Below are 20595 nucleotides of genomic sequence, written 5' to 3' on the forward strand. Positions count from 1 at the left end.
CCCATCCTTCTTAATTGGATCAATATATTTCCAAAATAAGGGATGTCTAGTACATGTATTTCTATATTTAGAATATTTCTTATAGAAATTCCTTTAAGCAAACAGCGCAGACCCTGATGAGACGCCGCATCATGCATATGCATAAATGGGTTAAATCGTTAATTTACACATGTACAATATTCAATGTAAAATCCAATATTTTCTGCATAAAAATAATATCATCTTTATCATTGTTGCCGTATATATAATTACTTTTTCAACATATTTTAGTGTAAAACGTTATCATGTGTTTTATGAAGTTGATCCTGCAGAGTTGTATGCATGCGTAATTAAGGACGGTATTCATCAATCAACTCTTAACCCTTTGCATGCTGGGAAATTTGTCGTCTGCTAAAATGTCGTCTGCTGAATTTTTAAAATTAGCATTTTCTTCGATTTTTTTTTCAAAGAATACTATCAGAATAGCAAACGTTCTGTGGCGTCTCATCTGGATCTAAACTGTTTGCAAAGGCCTTCAAAATTCGGTTCCAGCACTGAAAGAGTTATACTTAGGAACACAAAATATTGTTCGACCCAAGGAATCATTCCTCAGAGTGTGTATTTATAAAAGCAAAATTGATGTTTATGTCATTCACAAATTGTTCTCAATAAAGAATGTTTTATTAAGTAAAGGTGTACATTACCATGCAAGACTTCACTTTTAATTAGTTGTGAAACATAATCTTTTTAGAATGTTCTTTTTTTCCGAGGAAGGTTGGTAATAAGGGTCCGTAAATCCTTTATCTTAATTTTATTTTAATAATTCTGCTATTGACAAGACGTAATAAATTAATGGAATATATGTTTTCTGTTTCTCTGTTTCTAGCATGAAAACAAGATGTGCTTAAGGTTCAAATTACAATTATAATCATAAGGATTGAAATTAAACTCCGAATACACCATCACCCATTCTAGGGTTGTTTCCCTTTCTCACCGACATTTTGTCTTTGTCAAATTTCACAATTACTGTCACAATTATTGACATGAAGATAAGCACACTTTAACAACGGTTTCAACCTGCTGTGTATACAAAAATTAGATCACCATTTTATCTTCTCGGAGTTGGAGTTATTTACAATATTTACTTTTCCCCCACTTTTCTCCTCACGGTGTATCGACGGGAATGCCTTGACACTACAACACTTTTAAAAAAGGAATTATAAACAAAAGAACAATTAATCACCCAAAAAAGAAGAAACTTGAGAGTCTCTCAACCAAAAGCGCCGCTCTCTTTGTATGTGTTTTAATGTCCTCAATTGTGATCAGCGATTGCTACTTACGGACGTTATTGTCCTTAAATTTAGATCAGCGATTGCTACTTACGGACGTTATTGTCCTTATCTGTAGCAGTGTCCTTATCTACGAAATAGCGAAAGGTCTAACTTTTGGTTTGCAAAATAACGAATTATTGTTCCTGGTGCAATTAACGTCGCAACCTCGTTTGTAAATACGCAAGCGTCTTAGTCAAAAACTTCCGCGTAGACAGTGACCAGGGCATGGAGAAGGCCACTTAAATTAATTGCATGAATCTCTTTTGGTTTCAAAAACCAATTAATGTAAACTTTCTAAGTCTGATCACGAAATACTGAAAAGACATGTAAATAAAGAATACTGGATGATATTGAAATTTCCTGATATTTTCTATTGGAAAAATATCTCAAAAATATCCAAATGATGCAACGACATCTTTACAAAATGGATTTAACATATTTGTTGCACACGACTCAATATCGTGCTCCTAAAGTAACTAATTTTTCTTACACTAGTATATTTGTAAGCGTTAATCCAAATATTTACTCTTAAAACCTGTTATAACTGTGTGTAACCATTGGATTTTTAAAATACGCATATACATCAATCATTTTTAAACTACCATTGACATTTACTGAGGACTTTATTTTTTGTTATTGTCCGATCTTGCCAAACACATTCGTAGTCCATGTTATTAATTCTACATAGTATTTGTGGATTTCAGAATGGTAATTTTCAAGATAACTTTGTTAGAAGCGGCAATAATAGAGAGCTCACAATTTTTAGTATGTCAACTGGCGTGAGCATTCTTCTATTACATAATTTGATAAATGTTCAAAACTTAGTAATTTAATTTCAAGAACACCATGTTTTCAAAGTCAATATGAAACGTTATGCAGTGTAGTTTAAAACTAGTGTTCCTTCAATCAGACTTCCATTTCATTTTTATCGCCGGAGTGCTATAGTTTACGGTTTGTGTTGAAATTAACATTTAAACCAGAATATTCGGAAGATTGATGTAAGTGTCGATGCTGTTATTAACTCTGTCCCCATTTCCATCTAGCAGTAAGGGTGTATCATCTGCAAACTGTGTTATTTGATATTCTATGTAATTGACCAAATAACCCGATGTCCTTTTTTCTTACTTTTATAGATACAATGTTGGCACATACAATTTATAAATATGGAATGGTGGAAACCACCCTGTCTACAGTCATGGTCTACATAAAAAAATCGGAAAGAAAACTATAATATTGTACAGCAGTAGAAGTATTATGATAAAAGAGTTATGTCCAGTTGATGAAACTTTTATTTGAATTTTAAATATAAAAAATAAGGATTATAAGTACTAAAAATAATATCCAAAGATCGAGTATCAATTGCTTTTCCAAGCATAGTATCATCTGTTATTCAGGTATACAATGTCTTTCAAGAGAGTTCATAATATTTATATCATATAAGAGGCGAATGTTCTCTCACATGACTATTCCCTTCAAAAGCCCTGTTAAATCTTTATGTATCGATGATCCTAAACAGACTTAAGTATTGCAGCAACAGTTCCGGAGGCCAATTTATGCACACTTTTTAACAAAATATTGTTAAACAATTGTGTATTGTTCTGTGAAAGCTGGTCATAATGCATGTGCGTAAAGTGTCGTCCCAGATTAGCCTGTGCAGTCCGCAGAGGCTAATCAGGGACGACACTTTCCGCTTTTATGGTTTTTTTAGTTTCAAGGAAGTCCCTCCTTGCCGAAAATCAAGTTTAAGCGGAAAGTGTCGTCCCTGATTAGCCTGTGCGGACTGCACAGGCTAATCTGGGACGACACTTTACGCACATGCATTATGCCAAGTTTTCTCAGAACGCGGCTCAATTGTTTTAAACTGCTTTGGTCTGGGTTTTGCCTTGATTCAGATGATACAATTGTTTCGGTGGTATAAACAGCTCTTCGTGAAAAACAGTTCAATGATTTCTCTGCAAAATGATTTATTTCCCTATAATACTTTGTTTTTCTAAGTAAGAGGTAAATCCAACTAAACCGAAATATTGATCATTTGTCATGTCGTTAAGAGTGACAGAAACCTTAGAAAATACTAGAAGACTTTCCAAATATGAAGACTTTCCGTGTTACATTCATTAGGATAAGCATTTTCAATAAATATAAAAAAAACTGTCAATATCAAGAACGTTCATTTCTGTCGACTCAGTATATACATTCTGATAAAATAATTACGTGTCTTTAGAAATGTCGGATTCATAACATATGACATTCCGATAAAACGGTATGTTTTGTCAGTTGAATTGTTCTTTTCTTAATTGCGTATGGTTTTCCATTCAATCCGATAAATAATATTTCTTTAGGTTTGTTAGTCACTTATCAATTGTATTTGCATTTTGGAGAGTGATTCAAATTATTCTTAATAAGATAATTTTATTATATTATTTTCTTTATTAATTTGGCATTGTGTGAATGATGAAATATGAATTTGAAAAGCCTCTGATTTCCATAAAGTGTTTAAAGAAAAACAGCCGGTCGTCAAATAGAAATCCTATATCCCTATTACAGACTGAAGTAATATTTTCAAAATTATTAATCGACCATCGTTGAAAACTTTAATATTTGACATAAAACAATCCCAGCTGTTTACCAGCAATATAAATATATTGTTTGCAATGTGGACACTAAATAAATGGCTTAAAAGTTGAATAAACATTTCAAAATAAATTCAGGAAGTGAGGTGGTGTCCATATAACATATCGACCGAAGTGCCATTTCAAATGTAAATACGAATAATGATAAACGTTACTGGGTATCCCAGCTTTTTAGCAGCAATCTGAATAAATTGTGTACAATGTGGACACTAAATAAATGGCTTCTAAGTTGTATAAACATTTCAAAATTATTTCAGGAAGTGAGGTGTTGTCCATAGAACATATCGACTGACGTGCCGTTCCAAATGTAAATACGAATAATGATAAACGTAACTTGGTATGAATTAAATTGGCGACCTCGATTCAGGCAATGAAAACGAGCGAGAGTTTAAGATCTAGTTTGGAATGCATTGTTAAAATGTGCAAAAAAATCATTTTCGTCCACCCTAAACGAACAGGCTCTTAGTGCAAATTTGTACAAATATTAATAAAATATTAAACATCCATGGACAAGACCTACCAAAGGCTTGTTAACAACAAACTCATCGAAGTATACTGCGTTGTGATAGTAAACTTATTTTCAACTAAACAAAAACACATGCAAAAACACATAATAAGAAGACCTGGCAATAAGACAACAATAAAACCCATAACAATTTTACCAAAAAAGAGCCAGAGGTTATATTAATTATTGTAAGTTCAGGTTATTTGCATTTGACACTTTACGGTCAGAGAACTTGTAAAAAAATACGAATACCTATATTAAAAAGTACCTTGATGAGATAATGTAATCTGCTGGAGTTGAGCACAAAACGTCTAAATTTTAACTTCCTTTTTTTAAATAATGACCTAATTTGTGTCATTTTCTGCTAAGCGCCATTCACTCAAATAAATGTTCACAACTTCTAACATAACATTAAACAATTCTTTTGTTACTCAACAGAATGAAATTGTCATAATTTGTGTTCATCCCGCAAATAGTGTCGTCACGTTCAGGATGAAAAAGTGACTATGTTTTATATTGCTTTCGCGAGGTTCCTTCATTATATATATCTACATGCCTATGTATTAGAATAAAAAGAACATTTGTGCTTTGCAACATGTACTATAAACAACAAAATGGTTCAAACATTACACACTGTTAGAAATAGAATCTCTTAAACGATATCCAATCTTAAGTTTTCATAAAGCTGCAAATTAATTAAAACATAATGAAGATTGACGAGTGAGAAGGCATTAAACACAAAAAAGAAACTAAGTTGTTGTGTTCCACTATAATCTTACAAAATATGGTAGGTTATTTTTCTTGGCCGTGTTTGTATTATAGTCAAGTTTCTTTCCACTTAATTAATAGTTTTCAGTAACAGAAATCTTCCAAACATCTTAGCGTCACATATTGATTGATATGTAAAAGATAATTTAGTGGATTATGATTGTGATCGACTGCAGTAAAACATGCTATCAAACTCATCCTGAGTGCAAACAAAAATAGAATCGTCATAAAAAATAAGTGTAGCACTAGTGGAAAACAACAACTGCATTTGTTACGACTTGTAGAGTGTTATAGCGCGTTTGATATCTAACAATCGGTTCGCATCGGTCATTATTGCATAAACTCTATCTATAATGCCCTCTGGCGGGGTGCAGAAACTTTGCAAAAGGAGGGCTTGAACGGGAGAAATCGTGTATTAACAATGCGATTCACGTGCCATTCAAGCCCTGTTATGTGTTTTTCATATCCATAATCTGGTCTACGCGCAGTTACTTCCCTTCTCCAGCCTTCGACGACTTTCCAAGCATAAATGGCGAACTGAATAAGCACCAGTTTCCTCATGCATGCAGGGATAATGACTAGTTCAATCCACTTTTCAAGTTATACCATCTCACTCTCTTGACAACAGCATTATTGTATTGGCAATGTCATTGAAGTTAAGGTTATTTACTCAACACTTTCAAAAGACTATGCTGTAAATGTAAGTGTTTATGTACCTTCAACGTTCCTGCTGTAAATTCCAAAATATTTCCTAATTTCTTACTTTACGCGGCTGCATTTCAACTTTGCATTAATCCACTGTTTAAACACATTTTAAATCGAAAACTGCCTATCCGAAGGCAAAGCCTCGTCATTTCGGATGATGACCGAGTAAGGCATATGTAAAACACAACCTTGAACTGTATTGAAATAATCGAATTATTTTGTCGATGTCGAATGAACAAAACATTGTTTTCAATGTTATTTAAAATTATTTTGGTATGTGTGATTTGTTTATGCAATAATAGCGAAAACACACGTTTTCGAGGGCATGATCATCTGCGGGCGCTCTCAAAATCCGCTTCTGCCCTCGTGCTGCGCACTCGGGCAGGCACGGATTTTTCGAGCGCCCGCAGATGATCATGCACGCGAAAACGTGTGTTATCCCTATACTGTTTGCGCAAAAAATGACACTACATGCCTACTGATGTAATGGAACCTCCGCGGTGAAAGATAGAAAAAAGCAGTAACAGCAAAGCGAGTGAACATCGATTTCAATTGCCCAACTCCTTTTCACAAGCTACAATAGCTGTATAATGGCATGGAGCATCATCCCATGATAGTTCTAGGTGAATCCAGATGAGGCACAATTCATACGTGTGACCGTTTGGTTCTCCATTTCTCCACCGCACGTAGGTGACAGCTTTGTTGTCATGGGAACTCAACAATGTATTCAGTGAAACTTCTTTTTCAATTCCGATCCACACAAATGTTGTTGGTGCTGGATTTAAAAATAACCATTCACATGTACTATAAATGCATAAGTTGCAATGCTTAACAAGAGCACCGCCTTGCGGGTGCAGACCGCTCATCTTTTTTTCTTTTTGAAGGTGAAGGGACCTATCTCAATTTCAATCACAAAGGAGGGAGGGTTGGAGTGGAAGGGGGTGTATAGTGTGGGGGTGTAGTCATTTATTGCATTATCTTCCAAAAATGCAAAAAAAAATGCAAACAATTTGTTTGGGGTGGGATTCTTGGGTGGGATGGTTGAACGGTATTTAAAAAATAATAATACAGATATTTATTTATTTTTTTTGGGGGGAGGGGTATAGTGTTAGGGTGTGGTGGTCATTTATTAGATGAACTTTAAGAAAGAAAAAAATTGGGGGGATTCGGGGGAGCGTGGGAGATGGTTTGGGTGGAGTCTATTGTGGTTTGTCAGGTAAGAGTTTTTTTGTCAAAATATCAATCAAATCTAAGCATAAATAAAGAAGTTATGGCAATTTTAGCAAAAAATAATAATTTGACCTTGAGTGTCAAGGTCATTCAAAGGTCAAGGTAAAATTCAACTTGCTATGTACGGAAAATACGCTTTAAGACACCCAGACATAGTCCGGGATACATTTTGGTATATTATCCATATCCCGGGTCCTTTGTACATCAATGTAGCACCTGAGCCTAATATTAATAATCTAGCTTCATTAAGGCACACGCCGGGTATGCGGATACTTTGATAACAGATGGCACTTCGATACCAGATAACAACAAAAGTCACGCGCGAGAGTTGAGTTCTTCAGCTTTTTTGCATTTATGTTATGTTCATTTGGTTTTCAGACACATTACATTGTTTGGTCGATTAATGGTTTAGTACTTCGTATTGCGGAGCAAGAAAGTCGTGAAAAAAACAGTGTATTATAAAAAAGAAATAAAATTTAATTGATAATCGTCATAAATTCGATGATCACTACGTATTTCAACAAACTAAAAATACTTGGAAATAAATCAAGAACGTGCCAACTAATCGAAATAAAAGATCAATATGTACATAAATGTTACAACATGTACAACTTTAGTTAAATAACGTATTTGAGGAAATTCAAATGTTTTAAGAGTCGGATGCCAAATTTTCATGGACACTTCTTTTACCGATAATCTCAAAGACAATGGCACTTCGATTCCAGATAACTCGACACTTTTTACCAGATATAACACACTCTATTTAGTGAATCAGAAATGCAGTATTCGCATTGGAATTCTGCTATAGTAAGCAGGCAATAAATAAAAATGTATGTACTGACGTCAATTAAAAACGAAATGCAAAAACATGTTCGTATCCCTTTGGAATATGATAATAAAAGGGAAAGGAGGTGTAAAGCTCAATATAAAGGGAGTTTTGCTCTTTAAATGTTGTGGCTACGCATTAGTATCGTCTTCATGATGCGATTCTAATGAGCACTAATGACAAAGGATTTTATGAGGTGTATTGGCCGCTTTAAGATATCTTGCTCACCTTATCTAGAGTCCTGCTTTAAGTTCAATTGAACACAGTCGTGTTGATCCACATGATCCGTTGTATTTTCAATTATCTTAATCTCAATTTACCTCTTAAAAACAAGTTCATTATTTAGACAATTATTTCCGGTCGTCACTTGAAATATGTTACTTTAGAAATGATCATTTGAATCTTATTTAAAATTTGCACTTATAATATTAATTATAAAAATTAATAGTTATACGATTTTTGAAAACGAACAACGCCATTGGTTATATTTTACATGTGTATGTAATTACGTTATGCATAGATTCCCAATGTGTCGGGCTTGACCATTCAATTGATTGGTACTTTAAAATATTTGGTAAGAATAGCCATAATATACATAAATGCATTTCAGGTAGAAGATAAAACTCGGTTATCAGAGTGCCCAAATTGTTGAAAGTCTCTGTTATCCGAAGTGCCCTATATCGGGAATCAAAGTATCCGCAACTTCATGAATATCACCTATTAAAACATGCTCTATCTTCGTTTATATTTCATTGAACACTATCAAAATTTCAGTATTTGAGGCACAATGATTACTCTACATGCTGGAATATCAAAAAATTTCTTGCAATATTTCTAAGTAGTTTTATTTTGTTGAAATGTTTACTGTTCATCCAGTTTAAGCTGTTTTCCGACCAAATTTTTTATTTCTTTGAGAAAAATCTACCATTCTTCCGTGATGATTTTCTTTGCAATAGAAAAGGATACACCATTTATTAACTCGACCATGCGCCTTGTCTAAAAAACTCATCTTTATGATTTAACTTTAAAAAAACCTGATGAACTAATCTCTCGCGCGTGGCTTTTGTTGTTATCTGGTATCGAAGTGCCATCTGTTATCAAAGTATCCGCATACCCAGCGTGGGGCATGTCATTGTTTATGATAACTCATAAACTAGACTGAAAACGTAAGTAGTTTCAGTGCTGTTTATTCCTACATTCTTTGTTTATTTCATTCGATTTTAGTATAATTTGATTAACATGTTAAGTATTATATTTGCTTACATGATTATTATTTTCAACGCAAGAACCAACAACCTAAGTGATAAATGTGTGTTCACAAATGTGACGTTTCCCGTAGACGTTGACGACGTCAATTAGCTAAAAAGAGTCATCACAATAGCCAAACAAAATATAATACGCAACTTGCTTTAACGTTAAACATTGTATGTTTTACATTTCGAAATCAATAATATTCCTTATAGTTGTAGTACAGAGGAAATACGTGGAATATGAAAACAGTAAGACTACGTCACGTACCGGAACTCATGTTTCGTATAAATATGTTCTCGTCATCATCATCAGGAATGACCACGTGAGCGCCCATGCTGGAACAGTGGCTCTACAAAGAAATGCAGCTCAGACCAGTTGTAGACCCAATTATCATTCAGACCAATATAAATCATCTGACAATCATATATTATTTTAATAGAGATATCTTTTCTTCTATTGTTAAAAAATAGAAAGAATTCAAAACGATTCCAAAAAAACTAACTACGTAATCATCGTTCACACATATCCATTTTAGACAGAAGATACCGAATCGTTACGTATAAAGTTCTATTCCAGCTGTGATACATTCTGAACTGATGAATGTTATCTTTGTTTACGTTATTATCAGTCGGAATCAGTAATAACGAGTGTATGTGATTTGTTTCCAATATAAATTATCATAAATGAAATAAGCTGGACGTTGCTCTTCAAATACTAGAAGTAATATTTATCATGTATTTTAATTCTCATGTCTCTCTTATGCATTCAGGACTCAAACGAAGTATCCATAAAATGTAATTTGCACTTGGATTATTTTATGGAACCACAACAGCACAGTTATATACATCAAGCGGGGTTGCATTAACCCATGTATGCCTAGCGTCTAGAAAAGGCCTTGGCAAACAGCGTAGACCCAGATGAGACGCCGCATGATGCGGTGTCTCATCAGGGTCTGCGCTGTTTGCTTAAAGAAATTTCTGTAAGAAATATTCTAAATATAGAAATTAATATACTAAACATCCCTATTTTTTAAATAAATTGATCCAATTTAGAAGAATGGGAGAGTCCACTAGGCATAAATGGGTTAATAACCTCGAATACTTACCTTCGCATCGGTAAACGTCATGGCTGTGTTGGTATTAAAGTAGCATGAGTTCAAGTAACGTGTCCACCCTACGGGACAACCTGTGATCAAAAATTTAAAATCACAAAACGGCAACAAAATTGTGAGGAATTTACAAATTCACGCGAAACTTAATGCGTTCTGACGAGCATGAAATAACGTGGTCATCGAACACAAGGTAAAGCTATTATACCACTTATTGCTTTCATTAATTCTTCTTACAAGCTAAGTATTACAATTTAATACAGCATCGAGTATAACAATAAAAAGAAACAACAAAACCAATCAAAATATGAGTCGTGTTCTGAGAAAACTGGGTTTAATGCATTTGCGTAAAGTGTCGTCCCAGAATAGCCTGTGCAGTCCGCACAGGCTAATCAAGGACGGCACTTTCCGCCTTAAATAGATTTTCGTGTAGAAGAGACTTCCTTTAAGTGAAAAATTCCATAACAGCGGAAAGTGTCGTCCCTGATTAGCCTGTGCGGACTGCACAGGATAATCTGGGACGACACTTTACGCACATGCATTATGCCCAGTTTTCTCAGAACGCGACTCATATCTATTACGTACCCGACCCTTTTACATAACACACACTGCCGGTAACAGGTTCAAGCATAACTTCAGTATCGATATTCGTTGAGCTGCAACCGATGCAACGTTTCAAGGTCTCCGCATGGCATATCGCTAAACATCCTTGGAAATTTGCGCACGCTAAAACACAATCGGAACGACTGCGTGCGTTATTAATGTCGAAGACCCTTTCTTGTGCGCGACATGCGTACCCAGAATAATGATTACGTTTTGTGAACAGATGCGTTTGCAATGTCTGACTATGCAGGCTGAAAACCATCACAATCGGTAAAATTAGGACCACACAGACACGCATTCTCGTGGACGAATGATTGAAAGCTGCGAAACAAATGAACCCAAATTTTCCAGGTGTATTGTTTTTAAGGAAATATGAACTCGTTAAGTACAAGGTCAGCTACAACGTCATGTAACCAATAGTATCCAATGACTAAGTGATTATATCGACATTGTTCTAGTCCGCCATACGTCAAACTTACTAAAGTTGACGTCAATGCAAAAGAGTGCAAATACAGAAATCGACTTTTTTAATAATGTAAACTTTGCAGTTGGGCCAAGCTTAAGTGCTTGTTTTAAATCACGCCTTCTGAAAAAAATAACACAATATCAGCCTAAGTGAGTTTAGTCATGAAAAACTGTTCACAGATCAAATGACAATACACTGATGACGTCACTTATATACAATTCAATGTTTGTCAATGTTAAACAATCAATAAGTGGTTTGTTCGCTTAATAATGAAACACTAAAAGCAAGTCATATTTACTCAAAAGCTCAAATGATGTACAGTGTATAAGGTGTGTTAAAATACACATATACAATGACAACTTTAAAAAAATATATTTTCATAATTTGTTGTGTCATGTCATGAAGCACTCTTAACAAGTCTATGCAAACATGTGCCAAAATACCTTGATGACAATAATGATGAATCTCAATATCTTTTACGTCTTAAACAGTATTTCATCACAATACTATTATATTATTAGTTCTCTCGTCAGAAACTTTCTGTATATTTAAACTTCAATAAAAATATGTTCTGCTCGAATTAATTGTTATTTCTGGAATAATTTGCCGAAATGACAAATATGTCAATATAATTTATGCATTATTTCAAACGGAAAATGGGAAGTTTGTTCAGCGAACTTTGGTATTTTTTTAAATCGTTTCTCAATGAGAAACTGCAAAAAAATTGCAATATTTGATTACGCGGCTTTATTTTCCGACCAGAATCTACTCGACCTACCCAGAGGAGAAGTTCCTAGACGTCAGGTGACATACATCATATAAGCCTCGTTCGGGGAAAACTGGGCTTAATACATGTGCGTAAAGTGTTAACCCAGATAAGTCCGAACAGGCATATCTGGGACGACACTTGCCGTCTTCACTGGGCTTTGATTTAGATGAGACCTCCTTTAAACGAACCAATCAATAAAGTGTCGTCCCTGATTAGTCTGTGCGGATTTAGCATATGCTACTCTTTACTGACACTTTGCGCACATGCATTAAAGCCCTTTTTGACGATGCGAACAGCATCGTCCAAGGTATCATAATTGTAGGAAAAAAAATCACAATGGCGACCTATGTAAAAGACCGAGCCAGTCCGATTGAGATAACTCGATTTTTCAGTTACTTCCCTTTTGCATTCGCCACTGCATAGGAGCTTGCTCGTCATTGATAACATTCTCATTGCAGAGTTGTCGTTCGTTTTTCAACATTCAACAATGGCCGCCACCATGAGAGTCTCGATTCAAAACTTTCTTACTGCATAAATTGGCTTGTTTCGCTATTTAGAAGCTGTCATTTAGGATATATGAATTATTTATTCACTAAATCTCCGCTTATGACAACAATAGTTGGAATTCGAAGGATATATACTCGATGTGAATGAAGGACTTTCTGGATCGTAACAGCTTGACACGGCAAAACTGGCATACTGGTATTTTTAGTTATCAATATAAGTAACATTTTGCTTTATAAATTGTATTCGAGCATTTTGCGATTTATTGAATGACTATGATACCCGATATCAACATTTCATCGGGGATTTGCAGATCACCAAGCTGTCCTGAAATTCAACATTGATTTTAAACTCTTTACTGGTTTGTATACTCTTTCTTAGTGTTAGTACTTTTTATCATTTTAAAGTTAAATGAACTGTGTCACAGTAAAAGAGACATTAAGGCGATTGTGGCCAGTTTGGATCTAGATCAGCCTGCAGTCGGTTGAAAGCTGTTTGCTTAAAAGCGTTTTTCTGAAAATAACAAATAATTTAATTGGATACTGATTTGACTGCGCTTTTCCTGTGACCTGGCTCAAATAATAGAATTGTCATTAATCAAATTATTTATTTCGAACATTAATCAATTGTTTTTCTTGTCCCTCGTGATCAATGACTCCAGCACTTTCCTGTTGAGAATTGAATACTGCTAAAGGCGATGCTAGGGGGCGTGAGAGATGTTGCACCTTCCAGTATCGCTCGATTGTTCATTGCCGGCTCGGGTACTACGTACATGTACCCCGGGTACTCTTAAGTATACTTACATGTATCCCGGGTACGGTAAATATACTAAAATGTACCCGGGAAATTTAACCCTAAATTAAACCCTAAATTTTTTTGTAATAATTATATATACACATCAGGGCTAAACACTAACTTTTTTTCAACTAGCCCGTTCGGGCTAGTAAATGCAGAACCTACTAGCCCTGACCAATCTTTCATGTGCCCTGACCCAAGTATTATAAAAACCTTTATATTTATCATTCAACTTGTATTTTCTTGTGCTTTGAGATGCGCAATTATGAGTAAATCATTCTTATTACCTTGCCTTACTTATGCTATTGAAATCAATATTCATCTATTCAAGACATCTATTTGTAATCTTCACGCCATTTCTGGAGAAATTTTCTTGTTTTTTTTATTTCCTCATTAACTCTCTACTAAAAGCCGGGATCAACCATTAAAATTAGTTTTGCTAATTGAATTGCGTAAAAAATATTGTCAAAACACTTCTAATCTAAATAAAGTCTCTATCTTCCTGTAAATGGATTTATTAATCGTCTAAAAGATGGAATAATTTTTCCATAATGACAACAAATTAAAATTATTTAAAATTGATAAATAACTATTAATTTTACAGTTACTTTGTGTTAATGTTGAGTTTTATACCTTCATCATTCCGGACGATCCTGTGCGATCCCGGCTTTTAGTTTAAAACGTATTTTCATTGAGAAAACACGTCACTTCGAGGAAACCAATCAAAAACCGTGTCTAGCGGCATTCCGTTTAAAAATAGGTACTGACGTGTTTTACCAGGAAAACCGCCGGGGATTTTCTGAATTGTCGGCCTCTTTTTTATTGCAATCAGGGGGTTCGGAAAACGATCCGTTTGTTGTCTCCGAACTCACTCTGGGATTTAATTGTCATCTGATCGTACTGTATTAAGATTTTTACATCTTTGAAAAGCTTATTTAAAACGCAGTTTATTGATATAGAACATATAATTCCGCCCAAAATACACACGACCGGTCGGGCATGTTCCTGGGACATTGGCAAGCCCGGACCAAGGTACGGGCAGTGAATGTCGTTCGGACGTGCCTTAGTGTTAAGCCCTGCACATTTATGTCAATTTTCTGTAGAATGGCCTCTATATTATCGGAACACATACTCAAAAAGCATGTTGATGCAGTGTTTTTTGAAAAGAAGTGTGTTTAAGATGATCGTTTGCGCGTTTTACGACATCGGATTTTGGGCGCGAATACAACTCGGGTACAGTCTAATATGGACCGAGTACAATTACATTTATTTACCATACCTGGGGTACATGTAAGTATACTAAGAGTACCCAGGGTACATGTAAGAATACTTAAGAGTACCCGGGGTACATGTAAGTAGTACCAGAGCCGACAATGTCCAATCGAGCTCCATTATCTCTCATGGACCGACTCAAAAAACAGAGTCGGCAATATTTGACTTAATTTTTGGTTTGGTTGCTCTCGAGGGATCGAAAATTTCAGAATCTTCCTTAAAGCCCTACGGGTTTGATCCCCAGAAGCGACATTGAAAACTAGCATACTTTGTTATCTAAAAGGCTGCTAAACCTGATATTCAATGATAATGTGAATTTTCTCTCACATGATGTTCATCAGTCATATTATATAAAAACTTACAGCAGTAGTAAACAACTGGACAATAATTAATGAACGCATCTTTCATTTGTCTTTGATACTTTGATTTTGACATGGCCTAGATTTAAATATGTGACTGGACTTTACCAGCACTCTTGTAACAGAGCTAAAGTTTAAATGTACCATTGAAGATCACCTAAATCCAGATTTGCTATTATAGACGTGTGGAAAGTTTTAAGGGTGTGACAAGTAAGCAAAAATTGGTCATTACCCAGAGGCCACAACTGATCTATGACTGTATTAAAACAAGAAAAGTCAGTGCCTGATTTAGATTTCCTTAGATAGTTCAATAAAAACAAATTTCATAAGCATGGTAACAGTTTAACGGTAATGCTACCAATGTGTCACACCAGGGCCTTGAATTTGAAATCTAGGACATGCATGGTCATTTCTTCATGAAATCAGGACACAAAATTGTATTTTAAGTCCTTAATTGACCTGGCTATAGTTTTCAGATTATTATAAGCTCAATCAGTATATTTATATCATTATTTATGCTTTGTGTATTGTAAACATATACACAATCATGCAGTTACATGATAGCAATAAATAATATCAAAGCTACCCATACTATGAAGGTCATTGACAAAGCCTATGGTCAAAATGTGAACACATTGAGTGTAATCGCCCTCTCATGCCAGCAAAAACAACACGTTGGCAGGTTGTCATTTTTGACAGTTCTACTTTCACTGTCATTTTGTAATATCAAACTATTAACAATAATATGGCTGAGAAAAATATCGCCATTGCTTTTTATGCCCCCGGTAGGGTGGCCTATATCAGTTGAACTGTCAGTCAGTCAGTCAGTCAGTGTGTCAGTCTGTCCGTCCGTCCGAAAACTTTAATGGCCATAACTTTTTTAATATTAAACATAGCAACTTGATATTTGGCATACATGTGCATCTCATGGAGCTGCACATTTTCAGTTGTGAAAGGTGTAGGTGAAGGTTATCCTTCAAGGTCAAATGTCAAATATAAAGCGTCTGTCTGTCTGTCCAAAAACTTTAACATTGGCCATAACTTTTTCAATATTGGCGTGCATGCGTATCTCATAGAGCTGCACATATTGTTTGGTGAAAGGTCAAGGTCATCCTTCAAGGTCAAGGTCAAAGGTCAAATTTTGCAATATTTAAGATAGCAACTCCATATTCGGCATGCATGTGTATGTCATGGAGCTGCACATTTTGAGTGGTGAAAGGTCAAGGTCATCCTTCAAGGTCAAAGGTAAAATATATGGCTTAAAAGCTGCGCAGCAGGGGGCATTGTGTTTCACAAACACAGCTCTTGTTTAATATATTTTCTGCACATTTCTTCAAAAAACTTACACCAATACACGATTTTCTTCGTAAATTCAATCATTCCTGACAGACTTGTGTACATATTTCGCTTACATTTTGACGCGCGTAGGTAGGACCGCATTACCGCTTCCGAAATGTGTATTCATACTATTGCCTTCGAGGAACTTATCTGATGTTTGACGGAAAGGGCCGAAAATGTGCGAGTGTGGGTCAAGTTCCCCACAGGTACTACTTTCCCGTTCCCCCAATTTTTTTTCCGTACCTAAAATGTTTCGTACCCAATTTTTTGTCCGTACCCAATTTTTTTTCGGTCCCAATTTTTTTGTTCCCAAATATTTTTTCGTACCCAAATTTGTTTTCATACCCAAATTTTTTTCGCAAAAGTTTTGTACCAAATTTTTTTTTCGTACCAACATACACAATTGTGGTGATTGTGGTGATGAGTCTATTCATTGTAATCTTTCTATGTTATTCTAGTCGGAAGAGAGTGGGTGAATCATAAATATATTTTATCATATATGTCTCTACATTTACCGATCAGGGCCCTAACAAAGTCAGTTTTTTGTTAAGAAAACAACAACATGATATTGTGTGCTGATGCTGATGTGTTGTTTTTTATAAATAGATTTGATTTATTTAGAACAGGTAAATCTTAAACAATTAAATGGTTTCACTTAGTAAGAAAAACTTATTTTGTTGTTAGAGAAAGTTTGATCTTTAATTGTTACTATAGTTAAACTTAAGTTACTATTTCCCTTCGGAGATTTGTGAACTGATATCATACATTGAACGCTTAACAATGTCTTCTGAGTCTGTAAACGTTAAAGGGCCTTGTTGGGCGTAGGTTGCAACGGGAGAAAGATAATTCGTATCGATTACCAAAGGACGGCACTTTATGTCGTTATTATTGCATCGGCGCGCTAATTAGTCGTCCTGGATCTTTCACACGCGTTTTGAAGGCGAGGTTTCTTTAAGATAATTAAGACGGTCAGCACATTACAGTTAAGTGCAATTATGACGGTTTGGCGTATACGACAACTTAAAACGCGTCTGAATCGACCTGGGTCCGTATTTACCAACCCATCCTAAGACTTAAGAATAAAGAATAGGCTTGGAACCAAGAAAATGTGTTCAGTGTTTGAATATATACAGGCGTCCGCTGGTGATTATGTCATTAACAAAATGTCGTACATGAAGAATGATATAGATAGAGATGTTTAATGCCAAGTCTGACTCAAAATTCAAGCAATATTTGAATATATCAATTCAAAGAATATTCTTTATTCTTCAGGGGCGTAGATAACCTCCAAACATTGGGGAGGCGGTCCAGTTTCTGTACTGGGAACATAAAGGGGTTTGTTCGAAAGGGTTGTCCTCTCCCGTGCTTCCGAAAACTTTTACAATTACAATTAAAATGGTGCGTTTTGGGGGAACTTTCATGTTGAAATTAATGCTCGATTTTTGTCTCACTCTCAGTTTGTCATGAAATCAGTTTGTCCAATGTCGCCGACGACGACCCAGAAATCTCAATAGTTATTTTTTTCTTTCCAAAAACTGGTGCTAATTAAAACATAAAATAAAGTAAATGTTTATGTATTTTAATGATGGAGTTTAACAAGTGATATGAGAAAAAATAACATTAACATTTACAACACGCAACCGTGGTGTTGTAGCAGCTGCATGAAGTTTCCCTCATCGTCGTCATGCCCACGTAGCGCGATGACCTGGCGGGCGAGGAACCGTGTGCTGCTTCCGGTTGTCGGCCTTCTCCTTAGCGTGCCCCGCTGACAGCTTCTCACCCACGTCACGCGTAGTGGCGGAAAGCGTCACCAGTCGCTCGACCGCCTCCTTGTGGCACTCGCTGTCGTCGTGCTTCCAGGACTACACGGGAACCTGTTTCCAGTTGGAGAAGCCGCCACTGATGAAGCTGCCGTCCACTTCGTGTTGCCGATCTTGCCCGTCCTCTTGGCCGCCATGTAGAGATGCAAGGTCCCGGCTCTGAAAAGAATAACATTGTTAATGTAATAAATTGTGTGTTAAATATTAATGATAATAATAAAAAGAAAAACATTATTAAGCAGCAATACGAGTATTATTTGTATGTTGTGTTGTTTTTTTTTTCTAAATTTCGTTTGTATTCAAATCGACGTTAGGTTCATTAAAGGTAAGAACGGTCGCAAATTAAATGTGAACAAATCAAACCAACTAGATTGGAATGAACGCTCTTCTGGCTTTTTCTTACCGAATGTACGCTTAGGAAAAGCAAAATTTCGAGGCTGATTAGGAATACTCATTTTGAACATTTAACAATTACATATATGATATTGTTTAAATGATTTTAATCAAATAACATAATGACATTTACACAGGACCCTGGTTCATGACAACTAACAAGAGATATTGACACATCCCTATTGGCAACCTCGGAGCAAACAGAGAGGGGACACATGGCTTCTGCACTGACGGCGCGTGATTACAATAATACTGGTTTTTGGGCGGCGATTTTTGGGGATTCAACGTTTTATTTATATAACGACGACTAGCCGAAATATTGGGAAGCCGCCCCCCGCCCCTGCCTCCCCATTACCTACGCCCCTGTTTTTAGACTTAAGTCTAAGAATTGTTGGGTGAATACGGGCCCAAGTTGCATTCTTCTTAACCAGAGAGCGCCTCAACTCGTGCCGTTTCATTGAAAGTGTATTGTATAACACGTCTACACTGTGCTATATTGTCAGAAAGTCATCCTTACAAAAGATTCTGAAAATACGACTAAGTCTAGAAGTATTTTCTAAAGGCCCAGTCTCACTATGATGTCGGCGGAGCTCCGATGCGTGATCCGGCATCTACCGGGATGAACCGGGGCCTCACCGGGATGAACCTGGGGACGACCGGGGACAGCCGGGGCTCCACCGGGAAAGTATTAAAATGTTTAATACCTCCGGGAGTCACCGGGAAGGACCGGCAACGACCGGCGTGGCACCGGGAACAACCGGGACGGCACCGGGAACAACCGGGACGGCACCGTAGCTCCACCGGGGCCCATACAGACCCCGGCAGAGCTACGGCAACGCCCCGGTGGAGCCCCGGTGAATGCCGGCAGAGTCCCGGTATAGCTACGGTACATAAGTAAACCGGCGCTCTGCCGGGACGCCACCGGCATTCACCGGGGCTCCGCCGGGGCAATACCGGCGACGACCGGGGTTAAACCGGGGGCGTTGCCGTAGCTCTGACGGGGTCTGATGCGGTATAGCCCCGGTGAGTGCCGGTGGAGTTACGGTATACCGGAGCTCTGCCGGGGCTCTGCCGGGACGCTGCCGGCTTTCACCGGGGCTCAACCGGGGCATTACCGGCGACAACCGGGGCTCTGCCGGGGCTTCAACAGGATAAACCGTAGCCAGTCCAGGGTTGACCGGGAATCTGCCGGGCTGTTGACCGGCTTCAACCGGGGCGGCACCGGGAAATAGCGTGACCGCGTTAAAAAATGTCTACGAATTTCATCCCGGTTCTCGCCGGTCGACCGGCGTTAGCAAACCGGGATGGCCCGGGGCTCTACCGGCAATAGTGAGACTTGGGCTTAAGGTTAACACATGTGTCTGAAACGCATATATATTTGTATCTGTCCCGAAGCTAATATTAAAGGAAGGACAACGGATGCTACAGGCGACAAGTCTTTTTCAGATAGTGGTCATGAAGGACAAGCAATTTTAACCCATTTATGCCTAGTGGACTCTTCCATCCTTCTAAATTGGATCAATTTATTTCCAAAATAAGTTATGTCTAGTATATTTATTTCTATATTAAGAATATTTCTTACAGAAATTCCTTAAAGCAAACAGCGCAGACTCAGATGCATCATGCGGCGTCTCATCTGAATCTACGCTGTTTCCAATGCCTTTTTTCTAGACGCTAGGCATAAATGGGTTAAAATTCATCAATACAAGGCAAACTTTTGGCGGACACAGAAACTGCTTAGCTGTTTAATTGAAAACTTGCCCTTTGACCTTTAAGATTGGCATTGCCTTTTGAGGTAGATATACTGGTGTTGCACACGACACACCGTCCTATGATGGTTTACATTGTTGTCGTGCTATTTTAAAATCCACTAATATATATGGCTAAGTTATTGCTGAGACAGGTGTTTTGGACAGACATCCGGAAACTCGTTCAGACGTATA

At 36.8% G+C, this 20595-nt stretch overlaps 1 long non-coding RNA gene across 1 annotated transcript; it reads right to left on the minus strand.

The window, feature by feature from the left end:
• Positions 1-6347: 6347 nt before the first annotated feature.
• Positions 6348-9811, minus strand: LOC127847087 (uncharacterized). Its single transcript, XR_008033814.1, has 3 exons — positions 9728-9811; positions 9493-9574; positions 6348-6693 (listed from the first exon to the last, which is right to left on the minus strand). It is a non-coding gene; the product is annotated as an uncharacterized LOC127847087 (long non-coding RNA).
• Between the last annotated feature and the right edge of the window lie 10784 nt (positions 9812-20595).

The sequence above is a fragment of the Dreissena polymorpha genome, chromosome 10, assembly GCF_020536995.1.
Source record: "Dreissena polymorpha isolate Duluth1 chromosome 10, UMN_Dpol_1.0, whole genome shotgun sequence".
Classification (NCBI taxonomy): domain Eukaryota; kingdom Metazoa; phylum Mollusca; class Bivalvia; order Myida; family Dreissenidae; genus Dreissena; species Dreissena polymorpha.